At 36.7% G+C, this 21,323-nt stretch overlaps 1 protein-coding gene across 6 annotated transcripts in view; it reads left to right on the top strand.

Annotated features, from left to right (window-relative positions):
* The window catches only part of PTPRF (protein tyrosine phosphatase receptor type F), a 513,056-nt gene that overhangs the window by 51,324 nt on the left and 440,409 nt on the right, over positions 1 to 21,323 (top strand). The window contains exon 2 of one of the 6 annotated variants that reach the window (XM_088153592.1): positions 4,645 to 4,792. The exons of the other annotated variants lie outside the window; for them this stretch is intronic. The gene's annotated coding sequence lies outside the window, so the exon portion shown is untranslated. The remainder of the gene's footprint in view (positions 1 to 4,644; positions 4,793 to 21,323) is intronic. 6 annotated transcript variants of the gene reach the window in all.

The raw sequence follows: 21,323 nt of genomic DNA, 5'->3' as shown, positions 1-21,323 counted from the left end.
TGGGAGATATGTAAAAAAGCAATTTCTGTTCCAGTTATTTTCAGTACAGACTATATTTGCCTATTCTTAAAAGTTCTTTACCATTTCATGTTACAAAGGACATTGTAATACAGAATTACAAATATTGGAAATGAGAACAAAGCATAAGCCGCATCCATCCTGAACCCGCCCCAAAAACCCAATATAAACATTGTAGCCCCCCAAAGAAGAAAATGTGGACAAAAAACCATGGTAGATCAAACTGATAGAACTGGATAGAAAATAACTTTTTTTCCCTATATAAGATTAGGATCCAGTTGAATGTTCATTAATTTAGTTTCCTTGAAAGAGGATTCTGGGAAATGTGTCTGGAGGGCATCAAAATGGGGAAATGTGTTCCAAATGCAGGTACTTTTCAAATACCATGAATGTTTGCTTTACTTTCTTTGAAAATTAAGCTGCAAAAGCTTATTTTTAGAGAGTTGGACATAGTTAGCCAAGGTGAAGTGACTGGTTGCAAGTAAAGCAAGATGAATCTTGCTTTGAGTCCACTTCATGTCTTTTCTGTTTGTAAATTCCAATTTAATAAATTTAATCCCAAGCAGTTGGAGGGATAAGAGGAAATGGAACAGGTCTGCTTATCTGGGAATTACTTTACCAGAATTCCATGGTCATTTTCAGAGGAACCCTGAAACAGCACATCAGGAACTGTGCAGTTGATTATGAAGCTGATAATCATTTTTGCTTTGTGAAAGCCTTGTTATAGTGGTTAAATTGCAGGGCTATAATCAGGAAGAGCCTGGTTCAACTTTGCCCTCATCCATAGAAGCTTACTGCTTAACTTTGAGCCAGGTGATACCTCTCTCAGCAGAACCTGCTTCACATGGTGGATCTCGTGAAGATAAAATTGGAGGAATGAGCGGTGTATTCGTGGAAGAAATATGGCATATAAATCTAGTGAATAAAATGAATATCTCCTTATTCCATCATTGTTTGGAAATTCCTAGCATATCTGTGGGCACTAGTCTTGGGGAGGTTACACTTGGAAGAAAGTCCTGTTGTTTAAAATATCTGAGTAAACATACACAGGATGTGTTATAATCTGATTTATTTATTTATTTATTTATTTATTTTCAAATTTGTATGCCGCCCATCTCCCCCAATGGGTGACTCTGGGCGGCTCACAATAATAAAAAAGAAAAAACACAGAACTCTCCAGACATAGACATAATCTATAAATAGTTAAAAACATATATAAAAATGGCCTAAAACCTCCTATAATTTGGCCCTAAAAAACCTGTAAGATGCTGGGGGGGGACAACCCCTCACCCCACCAGCCATCTCCATAGGTGCGGGCCCCCCTCTGGCCCCCAAGCCTTCTGGCAGAGCCAGGATTTGATCTCTTTCCTGAAGGCCATGAGGGAGGGGGCACACCGCACCTCAGGCGGTAAGATGTTCCATAGGGTGGGCGCTACAGCAGAAAAGGCTCTCTGCCTAGACCCCACCAATCGAAATTCCTTGACGGGTGGGGTCTGCAACCTGCCCCTTCTGATGGACCGAGTGGGGCGGGCTGAAATGACCGGGGCGAGGTGGTTCCTCAGACAACCTGGTCCCATGCCATGAAGGGCTTTAAAGGTGATGACCAACACCTTGAATTGGACCCGGAAACAAACTGGCAACCAATGCAGCTCACGCAACAGAGGTGTTATACGTGCCCTCCTAGGGGCGTTAAGAACTGTCCGTGCCGCTGCATTCTGTACCAGCTGTAGCTTTCAGATACTCTTCATTTTACTCTTTATTCTTTTATTCTTTCCTCAACAATGTAATGCGAAATTTAAGATAGAATTCTCACCCCGTGTTCTGCAGCATTGGTAGTTTGGTTCTAAAAATTTCGTTATTTTCTCCTTATATTATTACTGAAATTATTAAATAACTCTGAGTAGATTATTATGGCATTTTACCAGTGACATGTGCTGCAGTCTCATTATAAACTAATTATAAACATCTTTACTAAAAAATACTGTGGGTCATTTGTCATAATTGAGCACAAAATCCAAGTTTTGTAAAGCAGTTTATGTTTTATTGAACGATAGCTAAGAAGTTGTTTATTCATTGCCATTTATGGGGGGTGTCACATATCTTTGGAACTGAAAGTTTTTTAGAATGTTTTCAGAAGTTTAACGTAGAACTGTGGATGGAGCTGTGGTAGTTATTTTTTGAAAGCCAGAAGGACTAGAACTTAACTTTGAATCTGCTCAGATGTTTTATTTGTTTTTGTTTTAGACAATATAGTAAGGATATACACAATGTAAACTTCAGTCTTTATTCTTGGATAGGCTTGCATTCTTATGTATGTATTCACTGCAGTTGAGATCTTTTTAGAGGTTTGAAATAGAAACTTTCTCATGTCAAATTTCCAGCATTACCTTTCTGGATTTGTCTTTGGAGATGGAGTTTATAAAATAAATGCTTTTCTGGCAATTTGCATGGGGCTGAGATCAAAGTGTGTTGGATATGGATGCGCATGGATAAGGAAAGACTAATGGGTATTGTGGAGTTTTTCAGTACAGTTTTTTAGTTATGTATTATATAGTGGGACATACAAGTAGTCCTTGACTTGCAATCATTTGTTTAACAACCATTTGAAGTTACAACGGCACTGAAAAAGTGAGTTACGACCAGTCCTCACACTTATGACCATTGCAGCATCCCTATGGTCATGTGATCAAAATTTGTGTGCTTGGCAACCACTGTGTATTTATGATGGTTGCAGTGTCCTGAGGTCACTTGATCACCATTTGCGACCTTCCCAGAGGGCTTCCAACAAGCAAAGACAATGGGGGAAGTCGGATTTGCTTAATAACAGCATGATTCGCTTAATGGCCGTGGCAAAAAGGTCATAAAAGTGGGTGGGACTCACTTAATGACTGCATTGCTTAGCAATGGAAGTTCCAGTTCCAACTCTAGTTGCAAGTTGAGGACTGCCTGTACTGTGTATTTATTTATATAGTGCAATACTGAAAAAGTGTTTTCTTGAATGTTTAAAATATTTTCTTAGTACAATGGTTTCCTTTTATACACCCTCTGATATCTTTGTTGATATTGCTATCTGTCCCATTATGAATGAAAACAAAGACAATCCTGAATATCTGCTTAAGCATTTTCTTTATTCCCACTGCTGTTGCCATAGCCACCCTCTAGTTAAGCTTTATACACTCAACTTTGCAGGAAGAGATGTCATCAAAACCTTGATGCATTTTAAATATAACTGCAGATACCATAAATGTAAAGTCTCCTTTGAAATACTGCACAATACCAGCAAATCAACCTTTTCCTAGAAATCTCTTTCCTGTACAAAGCTCCATACATTATTTAATTTGTTTCCTATAGAACAAAGAATAAACCTGTATTAATTTAATACTTAAACAACTTATTTTATTACAGAGGCGTATATGCATGATTAAATACCATACTCTACTGATAATGATTTGCAATAGAATTGTTTACTGATGAAAATCGCAAGGTATATGAATATTTAGTAATTTTTAATCTGTTTTATAAATAAGAGGATTTCTTATGATGGAAAACTAGATAATTTGCTTTTGAACAAAATTTTCCCACAAAATTATTTATATATTCTATTACTCTGGTATAAAACAGCTCTAATATAAAAAAGGTTGTATTCAATTTTTTTTCCTCTTGATTTATCATGTAGTTCTGTCCAGGATTTTAGTGTGTGCATGTATGTACTGTAACATATATGTATGTATGTATGTATGTATGTGTGTATATATATATATATATATATATATATATATATATATGTGTGTGTGTGTGTGTGTGTGTATATATATATATGTGTGTGTGTGTGTGTGTGTACACACATACATACACACACATTACATTACATTACATTACTCAGGTACCCTGAAATGTTTGTTTTACTATATTTTATACAAGATTTATTCTGTGGCCAAAATTCTTTAGACCATTAAAAAGGGTTGAGCAAAATATGTAAGAAAAATATATGGAAAGCCATGACCAAGGTGGCCATGTGACAGCATCAAATGAGTAAAACAGGAGGGAACCAGACTGGCTTTTTCACCTGTGGGAAGTGCAATTAAAAATTTGCACGTACACTCAGGTGCAAACCCATGGTTGAGATGAGCCAATGACAGCGTATAGAATATTGCACATACCTCTTTTAAATACTTTTTACTGTAGGCTATAGAACATTCTTATTTCAGCTTTTGAAATAATTTCATATCAAAAGTAGCATCATATATCTACTATGGCTGCAAATCCTTTAAAAGTGGTGTTTCAGAATGTATGAAAGCATTCAGAAGCACCTTTTTTTAATCTTCAAAACATCTGTGTCATTTTGTTTTCTTTTTAAATTTTTATTAAAGAAGTTTTTTGCAAAGTAAAAACAATACAGATTTAAAGAAAAAAGAAAGTAAAGTAAAAGAAAAGTGATAAGTAAATAGAAAAGAAAAGAAAGAAAGATAGATATAAAGAAGTGGCTTTTGATCTTCTTTACAGTAGTTATAAATGCATTTATATTTTATCTTCTCTTTCTAAAGTTATGTGGCTTCCTTCTTTTCATATTTTTCTTTCTAACTGTCAAACCCATAAATCACAACTTCATTTTTTTTCTGTTTTCAGCAAAAAGTCCATAAAGGGTTTCCAGCATCTGTGTCATTTTCCAGGATCTTGTGGTTGCTTCAGAAGCTGCACCTGACACAGCTGCAGGTTCCAAGCCACCCTCGGGAACCTGGAAGAAGTCGCAGCTGCTTTACTAATTTGAAAAGAGGTAGATTATACATATTCCCTCATGTCCCAAAGTCTTTTGAGGACTTTGTAAATTTCTAATGGAGTTATGGTTTTATTCTGATAGCAGTTAAGTTTGAATTGAAAGATTTGAACAACATTTGGATTCCAAGGGTTAGTTTAGCAATAATTCCTCCTGGGAAATCTTGTAAGTTCCAGTTCTTGAGAAGAGGTAAGATGGAACTAGAGAGTATAGTTAGTGGCATTCAGACTTGAAGGCAGAAAGATGCTTTTTGAGAGTTACCTAGCTTCAACTTCTTAAGGGAACTGAAGTGAACTGTTTCTTAAGATGAAATTAGAGAGTATTGTTAGTGGTATTCAGACTTGAAGGCAAAAAGATGCTTTGAAGTATACCTAACTCCAACTTCTTAAAGGAACTGAACTGTTTCTTTGGATCATGTGCCTTCTATAGTTGCTGAAACCCAGGAAGAATTTGAGTTTTTGATTTAAGAACTTGCTACATTCACACCCCTGGTTTTCTGAAGTAAGTTTTTGTCTTCAGATCAAAGGTGCTATGCTGTCCTAGGAGGGGGTATTGTCTTTTCAACAACTTACAATTCTGTCTATTATTTGGGAGGGTGCTATGATAATTAAACTGGAATAAAACTAATATAAACTAGGTTCACTTACCACACTAAGTAATAATATGGTTTGTTTCACCAAATTTTGCTTGAATATGGCTTGACATGATGTATGAAGCCACTCATACTGTAAATACCCTTATACTCTCCTCTCCTAAGTCAAGGAATCTAAGGAGGTAAGCAGCAGTAAATAAGGGACGTGGTGGTGCAGCGGCTTAATGACACTGGAAGTTGCCGGCCAGAATTAGTTGACACTTCAGTGGTTTGAGCCCAAGCTCTGCGCGGGCGGGGTAAGCTCCCATCTTGCTCCCTCAGCTCCTGCTGACCTAGCAGCTCGAAAGCGTAAGCGAGTAGATAAATAGGTACTCTCACCTCAGTGGGAGGAAAAACGCTGGTGGCACCTTGTATGGGAAAGCAGGAATCAGTTGCCGGTTGCTGGACGCAATGCAATGGAAGGGACTTGATTTCCTGCCACTGCCAGCTGGGCTCTGCCCTAGGAAAGAGGCAATGGCAAATCACTTCTGAAAAAACCTTGCCAGGAAAACTGCAGGGACTCATCCAGGGAGTCTTTGTAGAATTAGTCATGATTGAAAGTGGATTAAAAAAAAAAAAAGGCAGTAGTAAATAGTAAATAGTTTTGAAAATATTGCATATAGAAGCAATTGTCAGGATAAAATTGTGCTTCTGTGTTGTGATATTTCCAGAAGGTCTAGTTTGTTTTATATGAAAGAAAGTTGGAATTATGATTGTGCTGAACTTTGCCCTTTCTTCCACTTTGTGAAAATGAGAGCTGGACTGCTGAAACAATTTTGCTCAGGGTTTGTTGTTGTGGTTGTTGCTATGTATTATGTGCAAGAAAAATATAGCTGAAATATGTTGAAAAGCAAAGGAATTTTGGGGGTAGATAGCTAATAATTTTATGTTAAACGATGAACTAGTAAATTCCTAGATTCCTACTTTTGGTTGCAAATCGGGAGCAATGATGTTCTTAGTTCTAATAACATCTTTTTAGGACAGCAGGGATGATATGCCACTTGTTTAATTACTTTTAAAATGTTGATTATAAGGTATGTGCATTAGTGATGATCTGCTGCTGTTGCAGGTCAATAAGTGTCCTATTTCAATTTACCCTAAATTGATTGTCAACAGACTTAAGGAAAATTGTAATAAGGCCTCAGTCAATAATAATGATAACCACCAATATTCATTCAGCTATAATTAACTATTGATAGTAATTTTAGTTAGAGCTATGGTGAAACTACGTAGGATGATCTCCGCAAGAATTCTTCAGCTGCTGGGGATGGAAACATTCTTATTAACTACCTTCTAGTTAATATATAATATAATATAATATAATATAATATAATATAATATAATATAATATAATATAATATAATATAGGATGATGATGATATGCTTAAAGTTAATTGGAAAATCAGCAAGACTTTCAATATTTTTTTTTACAATCTAGTTCCATAAAAGACAACAATACTGTCTTTTCAGTTCATGCTTTTACATAGAGAAGTTGGTATGGAAGAGATATTGATAGCAATGGTGACACAGAAATGGTAATCCTAGGCTCCTCAAATTACAATTAGAATGAAAGTGTAAGAATTGATCACTTGTGCTTGTTTGAATAATATTTTAAAAAGTGGATTGAAATATCAATTTTCAAGTGACAAAATATTGAACAAGTATTTGGACAAAATCAAGTGTACTATTAAGTGAATGCTAATGAAATCAGGTAGGTGACTATCCTGAAGTCTTATTATGATCAATGCAGATTACTTCTTTTCCAACCTTAAACTTGTTCCCTACACATGACAAATAGCATTCCCTATTCTGAGCTCTGAATTTATAGTTCTGAATAGTTAAATGGCTCTAGTTCCAGAACCAGAGAGGGTGCAAAAGAACAGAGCAGAATCAGCAAATATACCCAGACACTTAAGCCCTGCAAATTGCTTCTTGAGCAGACAAAGAAATGACATGGGAAACTTAATATAATGATCTGCACTGAATACGAGAGTGCAAGCAGTCACCTGTCTTTTTGCCCTAGTGAATCTGTTTAGGCAACAGAAAGCAGAATTGTAAACCTTTATTGATAAATCAAACAAATCCTGGGAATTAGGCTCTTGTGACTTACCCCAGTGCCTTGGCTTTGTGAAGAGTGCCCCCCAGAGGTTTGAAAAATATGGTATTTTTACATCCACAATTCACTTTTTAAAAATGTGCTATCAAGCTCCCATTCCCTTCTGCATTTCCATCTTCCATCTTTATTACTCCATCTCTTTGGCAGATATTTTAAAGGTGCAGTTATAGATATGGTTATATCTGTTAATTTTCTTTCAGATGAAGCAGAGTGGTGTTTTTGTTCAGATCTTTCAGTTTGGATCCAAAGGGAAGATAGAATTGTTAGCATATCCAGTTTTCTCTATGGCTTACCCTATTTTGCATTGCATTTTTATGTACAGTTTTGGGGAAAATGCATCAAATGGTATTTAACAAGAAAAACCAATTATTACTTTTTGAAGCTTCATAGCCAGTCCAGAGCTTTATAATGAGTCAGCTTAATTTTGGAACGTTTTGGATTAAAGTGGCCTCAGTTTGGAAGTGTCCAAATTATTTCAAAATAGGTTGTCTTGGTTCAGGCTGTTGATGCCATAACCTTTGAACTGCATCTCAATCTAGGGTTTGTGCTAACTTAAAGAACTGTCCATGAAGGAGTAGCAGGGAGAAATAACTTAGCAGCATGCATAGCTGTGTAAAATCAGGCTGATTCTAAGATGGAAAGAACCTTAACTTCCCATTGTTTAGACTTGATGGCACAGTTAGCCCACAGTGAATGAAGCAGTGTCTCTTTCCCCTGTCTGCTTCTCCATCCAAATCCATTTGTCTTTTGGCTCTTCCTGATCACTTATGTGGCAGAGTATCACCTGCACTAAAAGAGGCTTCAAATGTGGAAGAATGGAAGGATAAAAAAGGGCCAAGATTACCGTTGCAGTGAAAAACTTAAAAGATTTTGGAGGCACATCAAGACCCTGTGCAGATTTTTGACCAGTCCTCCTAGTATCTAATTTATTTGCAGAGGTTAACTTAGGAAGAGGAATGGCAAAGGTTAGCAAGGTGACAGAAAACTATCTGCTGCCTATAGCCACAGTCTTGGTGTGCAGCTGTTAACCCATTATAGCTATTGAATTACTTTCAGAAATCTACATTCCAGAAATGTTGACATAGCTAAAACCCAGAGAATTTGCAAGAAGGAAGTGGCTTCTTCCCGATGTATCCTAGTTATTTCTGGCCAATGGGTTTTGTTTTGTGCCTTGATATTGGTGATACCACCTGTATGATAATGGGCTTATTCTCCAGAAATTTGTATGGTTACAGCCATAGGGCTTGTTTGTATGCCTGCTGATATTATTGGGACTTCAGCAGTCTGACCCTCAAGGAAATGTGAAAGTTCACTGTCAGTTGCATTGTGCTGCTTGAAAAATCTGTGCTGCTGAATTGGAGTATATTCACTGAGGATGTAGGTATTCTGTAGCTGTTAAATGTAGGGTTGGTATCATTATCAATACATATTGACAAATATTTCTGTTTAAATTCATATTAATAATAATTTTGTGCATTATTTCCTTTACTTAGAAAGATATTTGATGAAGAAATTATATAGCATGCTTTGCTGTGTTATCCTTTATTTGATTTCAGAGTTTTGTGGGACACAAAGCTTTTTTAAAAGACAGTGTGTGAAGTATTGATCAGGGCATAGTATCTTCACTCTGGTGCTTGCTGAGAATTTCACTTCACTGTAAAGGGCTACACTGTGCTAATCCTCCTTACACTGCAGTACTTGTCACCTGCCTGATAGGTGTTAAATACTGCATTGGAAGGGGATTATCACCAGCTCCTTTGCTTTGGCAGTGCAAGGAAAAAGAAAGCTTTCTTACTGTTCTCTCAGGGATCAGTAAGAGAGATTCCCAATAGCATGATTATGTATGATGTAGCCTTCTTGTATTTATTTTCTGTGCATGTGTACATATGTATTATGACTTAATGCGTTTTTGGAGTGATTATTAATTTGAAAGGTGTGTTTTTAAACACAATTTCTCTCAGTATAAGGGTCACTTTCATATTACAGAAATTCAAAAATTTGTACCATAGTTTGTTCTAGTTTTGAACAAATGGTAAAATCTTTGAAGTATAAAATATAACAGGAGAAAGGGTACAACTAAATTTATCCTTATTTTTCCAGTATTGGTGGTAGTTACTGGATTTCACAATCAACTGCTTCAATTGATTGCTCTTACTTCTCCTGATTTTGCACTGATGGTTAGGCCATGGATTTTTCCTTGATAGCTCCTGTGACTAAGAGTAGCAGAGCAAGCTACTGTATGGAAACAACCAGCAAACTTCATTCTCCTGTGCATTGATGATGATATCTAACTGGTAAAGAAATATCTGCAGGAAAACTCAGAGGCTGAAAGAACACCAAGAACCTAACGAGTAACGTTTCCTTATTTCTTTTCATAATTCAGAAGATTAATGATTAGCCCAGTGTTTTCATTCTGAGAATATTCTTCAAAAGCCCTATCTGGTTTCTATTGCATGTTAGTAAGTTGTATTTGTGTATGTGTATTATGTATGAAGAAATAAATAAAATTGAAGCCTATATAGTTGAGTTATTAATTATACAATCATATAGGGTAGATATTGATAACTGCCTTAACTTCTTGTCTAAAACACCTTATGACAGTGATGTTTATCCATGAGAGCAGCAGTGGTTTCCAAAATGCTCTATTAAGCATGTGTTGCCCCTTCAATGATGACAAGAAGGATAAAATAGACTGAAGGGTTTGTGTGTGTGAATGTGTGTATTACAAATGTGAATGTTCCAGTTTAAATTTAAGGGTTTCTATTTGTGGCAGTATGTAGAATACAAAAGTTAAAAAGGGAGAAAGAAAACTTGGCAGGCATAAATTTGATTCACACATTATGAAATTAGAATCTTCAGACATTTACTTTTATAGACGGTATTAGTGCTTATTTTAAAATAGTTTCCCTAAAGTAGAAATAGAGCACTCTTGGAAGTAGGATCAAAAACGTTAAAGGATTCGAGCTCTCTTCATTATAAACTTTAAATATTCTTAGTGATTTATTTCTATTTTTTGTTGTTAATCAGTTATTAAACATTTTCATATCTGTTAAATAAATTGAATGAATTATCATAGAAGTGTAAAAACAAATGGATTCTTAGTCTTTCTTTTTGTTAAGAATGTGCTTGGGATCAAAGAACAAGTATTAGGGGCCTGCAGTGTTAACAAGGAATTCTTGTAATTTTCACTGAAGCTGGTAGTCAAAATTTGACAGCTGTGTGTACAAGAAGAGTGGGTGATTTATAAGCCAGTTTGGCAGTTTTGTTATATGGAAAAAAATCTGTTAGATTTGAAGTGGAATGTGCAAGGTACCATAAATGCATGGATGATGTATTAGCCTTCTAGTATTTTAATACTATTTTTATTCAGTTTTTGAAACAGTCTCAGATGGCCAGTGTTAGTTCTTCCACAAAAGCAGTCTAAGATATTATATAACTGAGAATATGCAGAATCAGGTACCATTAATACAGTAATAGGGATATACATGCTTCAAAAGTGATTCAGAAGAGGTGCTTCAGAACACGTGGGAACACAAATTCAGAACTACTTAACAAGCCTGAGAAAAGAGGTGGTTGTTTTAATGAATTAACTAATTTCTCAGCACAGTCCTCCCATTTAGATACAGCATTCCACTTTTGTACTTCTGACTGTACCTCTGGAAATTGCTTCCATTTTATATCTGTGTGCATGAGGTTGAGAGAGGTAGAGAAGGGATAGCTTCTGGGGAAAGTATGGCGAACTGAAGATGACTACTGAAGTAGAGTTAACAACTGTGGCAAAGAATCAAAGAACTGGTGAGTAACCAATTCCTTGGAAAATCTCTGGATAAGGAATGAACGAAGATTGCCCACATGTGCTCTAGATGGCTGCGCTCTACATGGAGACTGCAGGACAGCGGTTTTCCACAGGTTTGAGCACTGGGAGATAACAGGATTAGCCATTTTGCTTGCAACTGTGGTAAAGGCATTTAAAGGACACTAGGTTCTCCAACCTCACTTTCTAATCACTTTCGGAAATAGCTCATTAACTACCTCTAAGCTGTTAGAGACCTTCGAAATGACGAGTTTGAAAATGCTGTGTGAGTCTGCTTTAATTCTGAATGAAAGAAAACTTTATAAGTTTAAGAATTTAAAGAATTTGAAATAAACAGCAAAAAACTAAATAAGATTTTGATCTTAGAAAGTCATAAACAGACTAAGGGTCCAGATAAAATTGGAATATTGAAAATTTTACAATAAGATTTTGGAATTAATTATACAGCACAAACAACTTCTCCTGGGAAATAGACCCTGTTTTGGTTTTTACAAGACACAACATAAAGAATTTCATGATTTCAAAAATTGGACACTAGAGGCGACTAAAGATTTTAGGGAGAGGAAAGATATATAGGCCTGCAAGATGGTTATGACAATAAAAATACTGATGGAGACTTTTGAAGAATGGAATCAGAAAATAGTAGCCACAATATCAACGATGTCTGCTTCTATGAATAACTATGTCCAAAAGATGTTATTGAAGAAATGTCAGATGTAGAATGAATTTTATCTGACAAGATGGAAATGGTATTGAAAGTGGATTTACAACTGACAGGCCAAGACAATGATTTAGAAAAGGATGTTTCACTGGATCTACAAAAGAAATTGGCTGAGGTTTTAAATTAAAAAGGAAATAAAAATGACAAACCAAGGAAGTGACCTGGATAATTTTTTCCTACTCGATTTACAAAAGAGGCTTGTTAAAGTCTTGAAGAACTCTGTGTGATAGGACAAAGAAGACATGAAGAGAAATAAAATCCTATGACAGTATTTGAATGAACTAAAAATTGAGACTGTTAGAAGTAAAAGGAAGGAATATAAAGTTGGTTTATTCAATCAAGGTTAAAATAAGATAAATTGTTATTTCTGGTTACCCTTTTTGGACTTTATGCTGACACCAGGACTGAAAAGGAAGTTTTATGGATTTGTTTATAGATAAGAGGTGGGATATGGGATGAAGAGATAAATGTTTGTAACTTTAGAGAAGGTGAAGAGTTTCTAAATTTATTTATACTTGTGATGAAGGTTGGAAGTCACTTCTTTATATATTTCTTTTCTTTCTCTTTATATTCTTACTTTTCTTTGTTTTCCTTTTTTCTTTCTTTTTCCTTGCAGTTTTTACTCTTCTCTATTTTCTTTAGTTTGTGTTAGATTTTACAGTTACAATCAAAATTCTTAATACAAATTATATGCGCAAGAAAAAAAAGAGAAATAGAGAAGGGATGATGACACTCGCGAGGAGATAAACTATGCTGTGGTGCAACTACTGAATCTTAGTATTGGAAGACATCATTTAAGCCATCACATTCAACCCCCTGCCGTATGCAGGAAGCCAATTATAGAATATGAGACTAATAGCTATCTAGCCTCTACTTGAATGCATCCCATATAGGAGAGCCAGGCCAGCATCTGTTGGATAATTGTTTCCCCCCCTGTAATATTCAGTTGCAATCCCCTTTTCTGTAATTTAAATCTATTATGCTGTGTTCAGCACTCTGGAGAAAGAGAACTGGTTTTGACAGTCTTCTGTGTGATCTAGCCTGGTTAAGGAAGTATCCGCACAAAAATCTGTCAAACAGTATCTTTCAGTGAATCTGTAGCTTTACAAAACAAGCTGATAAAAGTCTGCATGATACAAAATTAAACACAATATCTTTCTGCAAATTTCATTATTTTCATATTTGAATCTGTAAACAACTATATGTAAATAGTGAGTATGCTTTTATGTTTGCAGAAAGATGTCTTTAATTTGGTACCATGCAGAAGTTGCATGAGCTTTTTTTTAAGCATATAGTGGTGCTTAAAAGTTTGTGAATCCTTTTGAATGTTTAATATTTCTGCATAAATATGGCTTAAAATGTGATCTGTTCTTCACACAAGTCCTTAAAACGAGATAAAGAGAACCCAATTAAATAAATGAGTCAAAAACATTATGCTTGATTATTTGTTTATTGAGGAAAATGATCCAAAGTTACATATTTGTGTGTGGCAAAAGTATGCGAACCTCTATCAGTTCATTTGAAGGGGAAATTAGGGCCAGGTGTTTCAATCAATGGGATCATAATCAGGTGTGAGTGTGGGAGGTCCTGCCTTATTGAAAGAACAGAATTCTGAGTATTCACTATAAAAGTCCTGATCTTCACAACACAGTGCCCCCTTGATACCAGAATACAGTTCTGTTCATTATCAGATTTGCATTCACCCATCATTGATTGGCTTTTCCTAGGTCAGTTATCATTCTTAGCAAAAAGGTTTCTACTCATTAGTGTAGACCTCAGTTATAATAATCCACATATCTATCATTTGGCTATAATTGCCGGTGAATTGCCAATTCTACATATTAACATTTGTGCTACCGATTTAGTTAGCAGAACAAGAGTAATGCTGGGGCATCCAATGGCTGTCACAAATAAACCTTCCTTTTCTCCTTAAAATCACTTTTCTAGCCATAAACACAATAGAATAATTAATATGGAAGGAATTGAAAAGAAACTATGCTAAAAATGCTGTGGAACTTATCATGGAAATGTCAAGTTCTTAGGCTTTGTTTCAGCTTGGCTTGATAGTAATTTATTAGATTATCTAGACTGGTGCAGGATGAAAACCAATAAACTTAGTAGCAGTTCTGGTAGCTAGATATGGTTAGAAAGAATGATAGACATTCATAGACTGGATTTTCAAGGCTGTCATGTATTGGTGGAATACCTTCTGGATAACACAGTGTGAAACAAGGAACATAGGCTGACATTTCATTAGTTGTGTTACTAGCTTCTTCAGAGCAGAACTGAAACAGAATTTGGTAACAGATGTCACATACCACAACTATTTAATGAAGTAAAATACAATCAGTCGCTAACCACCATGTACATTACAGTTAATAACATTTCTATCTATTTAAATTATTTGTATGTTTATACATTTCTGTTGAAATATTTGTTACATTGGGCCAAGTCTATTTTGTAATTTAGTGATTGGTACTTATATAGTACTTACTGTCTTATGGAGTTCTACAGAAGGTCCAGTTTGTCCAATGCAGAATGTAGAATTTAAAAAACGTGAAAAGAATATTAGGTTTAAAAACATGGGACAGTGCACACTAGCTGAAAGCTAATCACAAGGGCCAAATCGCAAAGTAGACCTGAAAAATGTTGGCATCCTGATAGAGTGTAACTGATATTTCCCCAGAATTATTACCAAGGCAAAAGAAATAGGGAGAAGGGTTATCAACTGTCATTTATATGGAAGTTAGCGATTAGTTGTGGGCATTCTGCTTTGTTGAACAGGAACAGTATACTAGGGAGTGCCATTTGTTGCTAGCTTCTAAAATGGCCAGCGAAATGTCATCATACATTTACTATTTCACATGGTATATCTAGAACCCCTTAACCAATAGCATTCTTGGAAACTGTCTCCAAAGCTTCTTAGTTTTTTTCCAGTAACTTGTTTTCCACCTCTTACATTGAAAATGTAAAAACACTGTTTTCAAGTATGGGCTGACTGTGAAGTGTAGACATGTTAAGCATTCTGGGCGGCTTACAAGGTTAAAAATTCAAAAAACAATACAAAAACAACCAAAAAATAACCAGAAATCATTAAAAACATTAAAAAAAAAACTGCTTAAAACCGTAAATAAACCCCACAATCTGTGGAAGAACACCAGTCATTTTCCTATAAATGCAGCCATTTAGCAGGCTTTCCACCAGCATCACCAGATCCCAGGCCAAATGGCAAAGCCATATCTTCAAGACTCTTCTGGAAGACCAACAAGATTGGGACAGTCCCACCTCAGGGGAGATGATGTTCCAAAGGGCGGGTGCTATGGCAGAAAAGGCTCTCCTCTTGGGTCTCAGCAAAGGATGATACTCCTTTGTAGGCGGGACCCACAGCATGCCTTTCTGGTGGATCTAACTATGACCATGGTATGTTCTGCCTCATAAAAAGTGTTCGATAATCAGGGTACTGTACCAGAGGAGCTGCAACAAGTCATCACATAATATTGAATGTGGCCACCTGTTCATTAACCAAGAGTGCCTGGCATAGCCATATAACACCAGTATGGTGGGAGTTACACTGGCTGCTGATCGGTTTCTTGATAGAATTCTAGGTGCTGGTAATACCCTGTGAAGTCCTATGTTGGGACTGATTATCTATGATTTTGGTTACTCCAAACAGATTCTGCTCGCTGAAGGGCAGAGTGCCTGCTGAGGGTCAGTTCCCCACTTGTGAAGGTCCTTACCACTGGAAACAAGATCTGTGCCCTTGCTCCTGACAATTAGAGAACTGTTAAAAACTTGGCTTTTTCAGAGAGCATTTGGGACTCTGGGGCGAGGGATGGATGCACTTTGGGTAAATGATGTATGACTGTTCTTAGTATGAATTTAATTTATTGATTTGTTATGGTAAGTTGGTCTTACATTATTGAGGAGATGTTATAAGTTGATAACATTGACGATTTTTGTCTAAGATTTTAAATGTTTATTGTATTATGCTTTGCTGAAAGCTGCTTAGAGTTAGAATGATTGAAGCAGCATAAAAGCACTTCAGGTAATCAAGTAAATAAATAAATCTGAGATACTTGGAGAAAAGTTCCACCTGACAGTGTTAGGCCTCTGATAGTTATAAGAATAGGTGTTTCAGCATTTAAAACAACGTGGGTCCTCTGGTTAACACCATCAAAATTTAAGCATTGCTCTTGAAGGAATTGTTTATCAACAGGTTTTCTTACTGGCTGTATTCTCAGAAGTTCACTAGACACATTATATTTTCTTGGTGTGCATTTACAGGTAGTCCTTGTTTAATGACTACAGTTGGAATTGGGAACTCTGTTGCTAAGCAAAGCGGTCGCTAAATGGGAAATCACGTGACTATGAGTGTGCTTTACGGCTTGAAACTGTCAAGACTAATCAGTTTCACACCTTAGTTATTTGTTTGCCTCTTAACTACTCCCCTGCCCTTTGGAATGCTTACCCCGATGCTGGGGTAATTAACAAGAAGCAAATCAATGTTTGTATTTACATTCGTTGGAAAGGAAGGGATTACAAGAGGATAAGCAGGCACACAATGGGGAATAGACACAGAAAGGAATGCGCTGGCACTGGCAGCCACGAGTGCGCTACACAAACAGCCCAGTGTGTTCCTCATTGTGTGCCTGGTTACTCTCTTGTAATCCCTTCCTCTCCCATCTCTCTGCTCTGCTGGGGAGAAAAACAGGTCAGGCACCGAAAAGATTACCTACAGAAATTGGGTTTTTTTTCTCCCCCCTCCCCTCCCCTCCCCTCCCCTCCCCGGTACCAGTGCATTGCTTTCAGTGTGCATTCCACATTATGTGTCTGCTTACTCTCTTGTAATCCCTTCCTCTCTAATCTCTCTGCTCTCTGCAAGGGGGGAAAAAACAGGTCAGGCACAGGGCAATGGATACTGACTATAATGGTGATCTTGTGACTGAGGGATAGTGTGAAGTTCATAGATGTGGGCATTGGTCATACAGTGATTTTTTCAGCACTGTCATAACTTTGAACAGTCACTGACTGAGGCAGTTGGTAAGCGAGGACTACCTGTGCAGTGTTTCAAGTAGTACTCAGAAATATTGTGTATAACTTGGTAAACATGTTTCATAGAGGCATATTCAACATGATTCCATTATTTGCTGTAGTTTTCTGGTGTAGTAGTAAATTTACATTTGCTTTCATGATGGTTGCGGGGGAGAGAAAAGGAAGTAGAAGTTGATTTCCCCTGTTACCGTGAACACTGTTCTTATCTGCAAAAGGAAAGTGTTCCTGCACATGTTTTTTTATTTCTGCAAAATGGCACTGACTTCATTTGGGAAATATATAGTTGTTGCAATGCTAGCTCCTGCCCCCTAGGGCAAATGAATTGTCCAATTGGCTTCCTCCAGTGAATTTGGAGGCATTTACCCAATAGTGATACCACTGTTTTTTATAAATATGTGGGGCTGCGTGGTGAAAACAATCCACAATGAGGGAATGCTTTTATTAGGCCAGTTCAAGATCACAGAAAAGAATAACCAATATATATATTTTTTCCAAATGGCCAGCATGGATTGTTTGTTCTTGGGTAATTACTGGTAGCAGTTAAGACTTTATAGGATACTAAAACAACTATTTTCTAGATCATACTGCTCTGAGAACAAAAAAAGTGTCCAAAAGAATGTTTTGTTTCTCTAGCAGAAGTATGTGTATTAAAAAAGAGAAACCACCTTCCCCTGTCATTCATTGTTTTGATTATCTTGGGTAACCCTTTTATCTCCTTCAGCGAGCTGAAGGGTCCCGATCTTTAAAATGTTTTCACACATATAAGCCTCTCTAGACTTCTAATTGCCCTAGTCATCTGTCTTGGAACCCTTCTGTTTCTACTGTTTTAGAAACAGGATTTCTGAAAAACAGCTTTTAAAAAGCTCTCATGCTATTTGTACACCTCTGTGTAACATCCTGTGGGGACAGATGTCTGGATCGCCATTCTGCTCTTGTTTCTCAGTGAGTCAGTATGAAAAAGTAAAAGAAAATTTGTCTAATGTAGCAATTGCTAAATGACAGATAATTCTGATTGAAAGATTATAGGAGAGTGGTATTATGGGCATGAGGCAGGGGTGGTATTATGGGTATGAGGCAGGGGTGCGATAAAATTGCAGTTTGTTAATTGATGCTAAATCAGTAGTTTTAATGAAATGTTGATGGGCTTTTAAATTAAACAAAAAGCTATTACCATCTAGTTAATATTTTGTAAATGGCTATGAAAGGAATATAGTATCTATCCTTGGGAGCAGCATGTCAACTTTTGTAAGGGAAAATGCCTTCCCCTCCAAAGTTGACCAACTTGATAAATTAGTATGATTAGATAGAGGGCACTTTGAGAATTAGAAAACCTTAAATGAAATTCTACATTCATGACGACTTGGATCCTCTACAGATTTGAGTAGCATGTAGTCAGAGTCTCTCTCTCTCTCTCTCTCTCTCTCTCTCACACACACACACACACACACGTGTATATATATAATAATTTTAAAAATTCCTACAGTACAATAAGAGGTGTAAAGTGGTTTTTTTTAGTTTAACTTTGGAAAATAATTAAAAAGAAAATATGTAAAAGCAGTTAACAAGTCAAGTCTTGTAATTTTAAACTAAAATGGAAAATGATTAATAATTTCTGCATTTGCATCTGTAATTTATTTGACACTTGTTGAACAGATGGAATAAAGGATTTTGCTGCCTGAACTTCTGTATAAAATCTTCATGAGAGTTTTCATCTGAGTTTTTGCCCTCCCCTTGAGTTAGACTCCCCTTATATCAGTATATGTGAATAAGGTTTTGGCTGATTTAGCCAAATCAGAAATGTATTAGAGTTTTACAGTTCTAGGGCTTATGGAAAATTATTAGTGAAAGGAAAATGTTTCACACCTTAGGAAAAAATTTAAATTAATTCTGTGTAAAGTGTTTTTGCATCCTTACATGAGCAGAGTCCCTCATCCCAAAAGTTAAGCAGATGTTGATTTGATTATTATTCAAAGGCTTCACTAGCTATCTGCACATGCATGCACAAGCATCAGGACATTCCTCTGGGACCATAGCTGTGCATATATAAAGTGCAGACAGTCAGGGACAACCTTTGTAGCAGCCATGCAAGCCATCCGAAGAACATTTAATGCTTTGGGAAGGGTGCTTGGCTCATGCTGACACACTTCATGAAGGACCTCTGTGGAATCCTTTGCAAGGTCTTACAAAAGTTCTGAAATTGAAAAGAAATATTTTTAACGAAAGAAAGAACAAAGGTCAGTGAAAGAGATGAAGAACAAAGGCCACAAGTTAAAAAGACAGTTTTATTATTAAAAATATGTTTTATTGGACATCTGGACTTTTGACTTAAAAACTGGAAAAGTAAAGAGAATGGTAGAATAGGTTTATTGATCAAATTCACAGCCTTGTTTCAATAATAATTATACTTCAATTCCAACTGATTAATGGAGGATTAATTCTTTTTGCCACCATAAATCTCCTCATCTTTAAGGCCACAAAAGCCTTTGTTTCTGTGTCATGGGATCTCTGATTTATAATTTTGTATAATACATAACCAAAGTCAAATATAATTTAGTTACAATTAAATAAGATATTTACGAATAACTCCATGGAAGGATACAATAGGTGATCTGGTATATCTTTAAAACAATTGATGCCACTAACGTGTGGAGAGCTTTTCCAAAACCATGCAAGGAATTATTTGGTATTCCAGTGTAGCAAATATTCCACTGGAATTACTGTAACTTACAGTGGGGCAAAAAAGTATTTAGTCAGCCACCAATTGTGCAAGTTCTCCCACTTAAAAAGATGAGAGAGGCCTGTAATTTTCATCATACATATACCTCAACTATGAGAGAGAAAATGAGAAAAAAAATCCAGAAAATCACATTGTCTGATTTTTAAAGAATTTATTTGCAAATCATGGTGGAAAATAAGTATTTGGTCACCTACAAACAAGCCAGATGTCTGGCTCTCACAGACCTGTAACTACTTCTTTAAGAGGCTCCTCTGTCCTCCACTCGTTACCTGTAGTAATGGCACCTGTTTGACCTTGTTATCAGTATAAAAGACACCTGTCCACAATCTCAAACAGTCACACTCCAAACTCTGCTATGGCCAAGACCAAAGAGCTGTTGAAGGACACCAGAAACAAAATTGTAGACCTGCACCAGGCTGGGAAGACTGAATCTGCAATAGGCAAGCAGCTTGGTGTGAAGAAATCAACTGTGGGAGCAATAATTAGAAAATGGAAGACATACAAGACCACTGATAATCTCCCTTGATCTGGGGCTCCACGCAAGATCTCACCCCGTGGGGTCAAAATGATCACAAGAACAGTGAGCAAAAATCCCAGAACCACACGGGGGGACCTAGTGAATGACCTGCAGAGAGCTGGGACCAAAGTAACAAAGGGGACCGTAGTAACACACTACGCTGCCAGGGACTCAAATCCTGCAGTTGTACTCAAAGAACACCATACCTACTGTGAAGGATGGGGGTGGAAACATCATGCTTTGGGGCTGTTTTTCTGCAAAGGGACCAGGACGACTGATCTGTGTAAAGGAAAGAATGAATGGGGCCATGTATCGTGAGATTTTGAGTGAACACCTCCTTCCATCAGCAAGGGCATTGAAGATGAAACGTGGCTGGGTCTTTCAGCATGACAATGATCCCAAACACACTGCCCGGGCAACAAAGGAGTGGCTTCGTAAGAAGCATTTCAAGGTCCTGGAGTGGCCTAGCCAGTCTCCAGATCTCGACCCCATGGAAAACCTTTGGAGGGAGTTGAAAGTCCGTGTTGCCCAGCGACAGCCCCAAAACATCACTGCTCTAGAGGAGATCTGCATGGAGGAATGGGCCAAAATACCAGCAACAGTGTGTGAAAACCTTGTGAAGACTTACAGAAAACGTTTGACCTCTGTCATTGCCAACAAAGGATATATAACAAAGTATTGAGATGAACTTTTGATATTGACCAAATACTTATTTTCCACCATGATTTGCAAATAAATTCTTTAAAAATCAGACAATGTGATTTTCTGGATTTTTTCCCCCATTTTGTCTCTCATAGTTGAGGTATACCTATGATGAAAATTACAGGTCTCTCTCATCTTTTTAAGTGGGAGAACTTGCACAATTGGTGGCTGACTAAATACTTTTTTGCCCCACTGTAATTCTTATATACTTCAGTAATGTTATTTGTTATGCTTGATTAAT

Source organism: Python bivittatus, unplaced genomic scaffold (genome assembly GCF_059951505.1).
Source record: "Python bivittatus isolate LINGU-HERP-01145 unplaced genomic scaffold, Pbiv_v1 ctg000700_np1212, whole genome shotgun sequence".
NCBI classification, from domain to species: Eukaryota; Metazoa; Chordata; class Lepidosauria; order Squamata; family Pythonidae; genus Python; species Python bivittatus.
The sequence above is the reverse complement of the archived record's forward strand: the minus strand, read 5'-3'. Positions and strand labels throughout refer to the sequence as shown.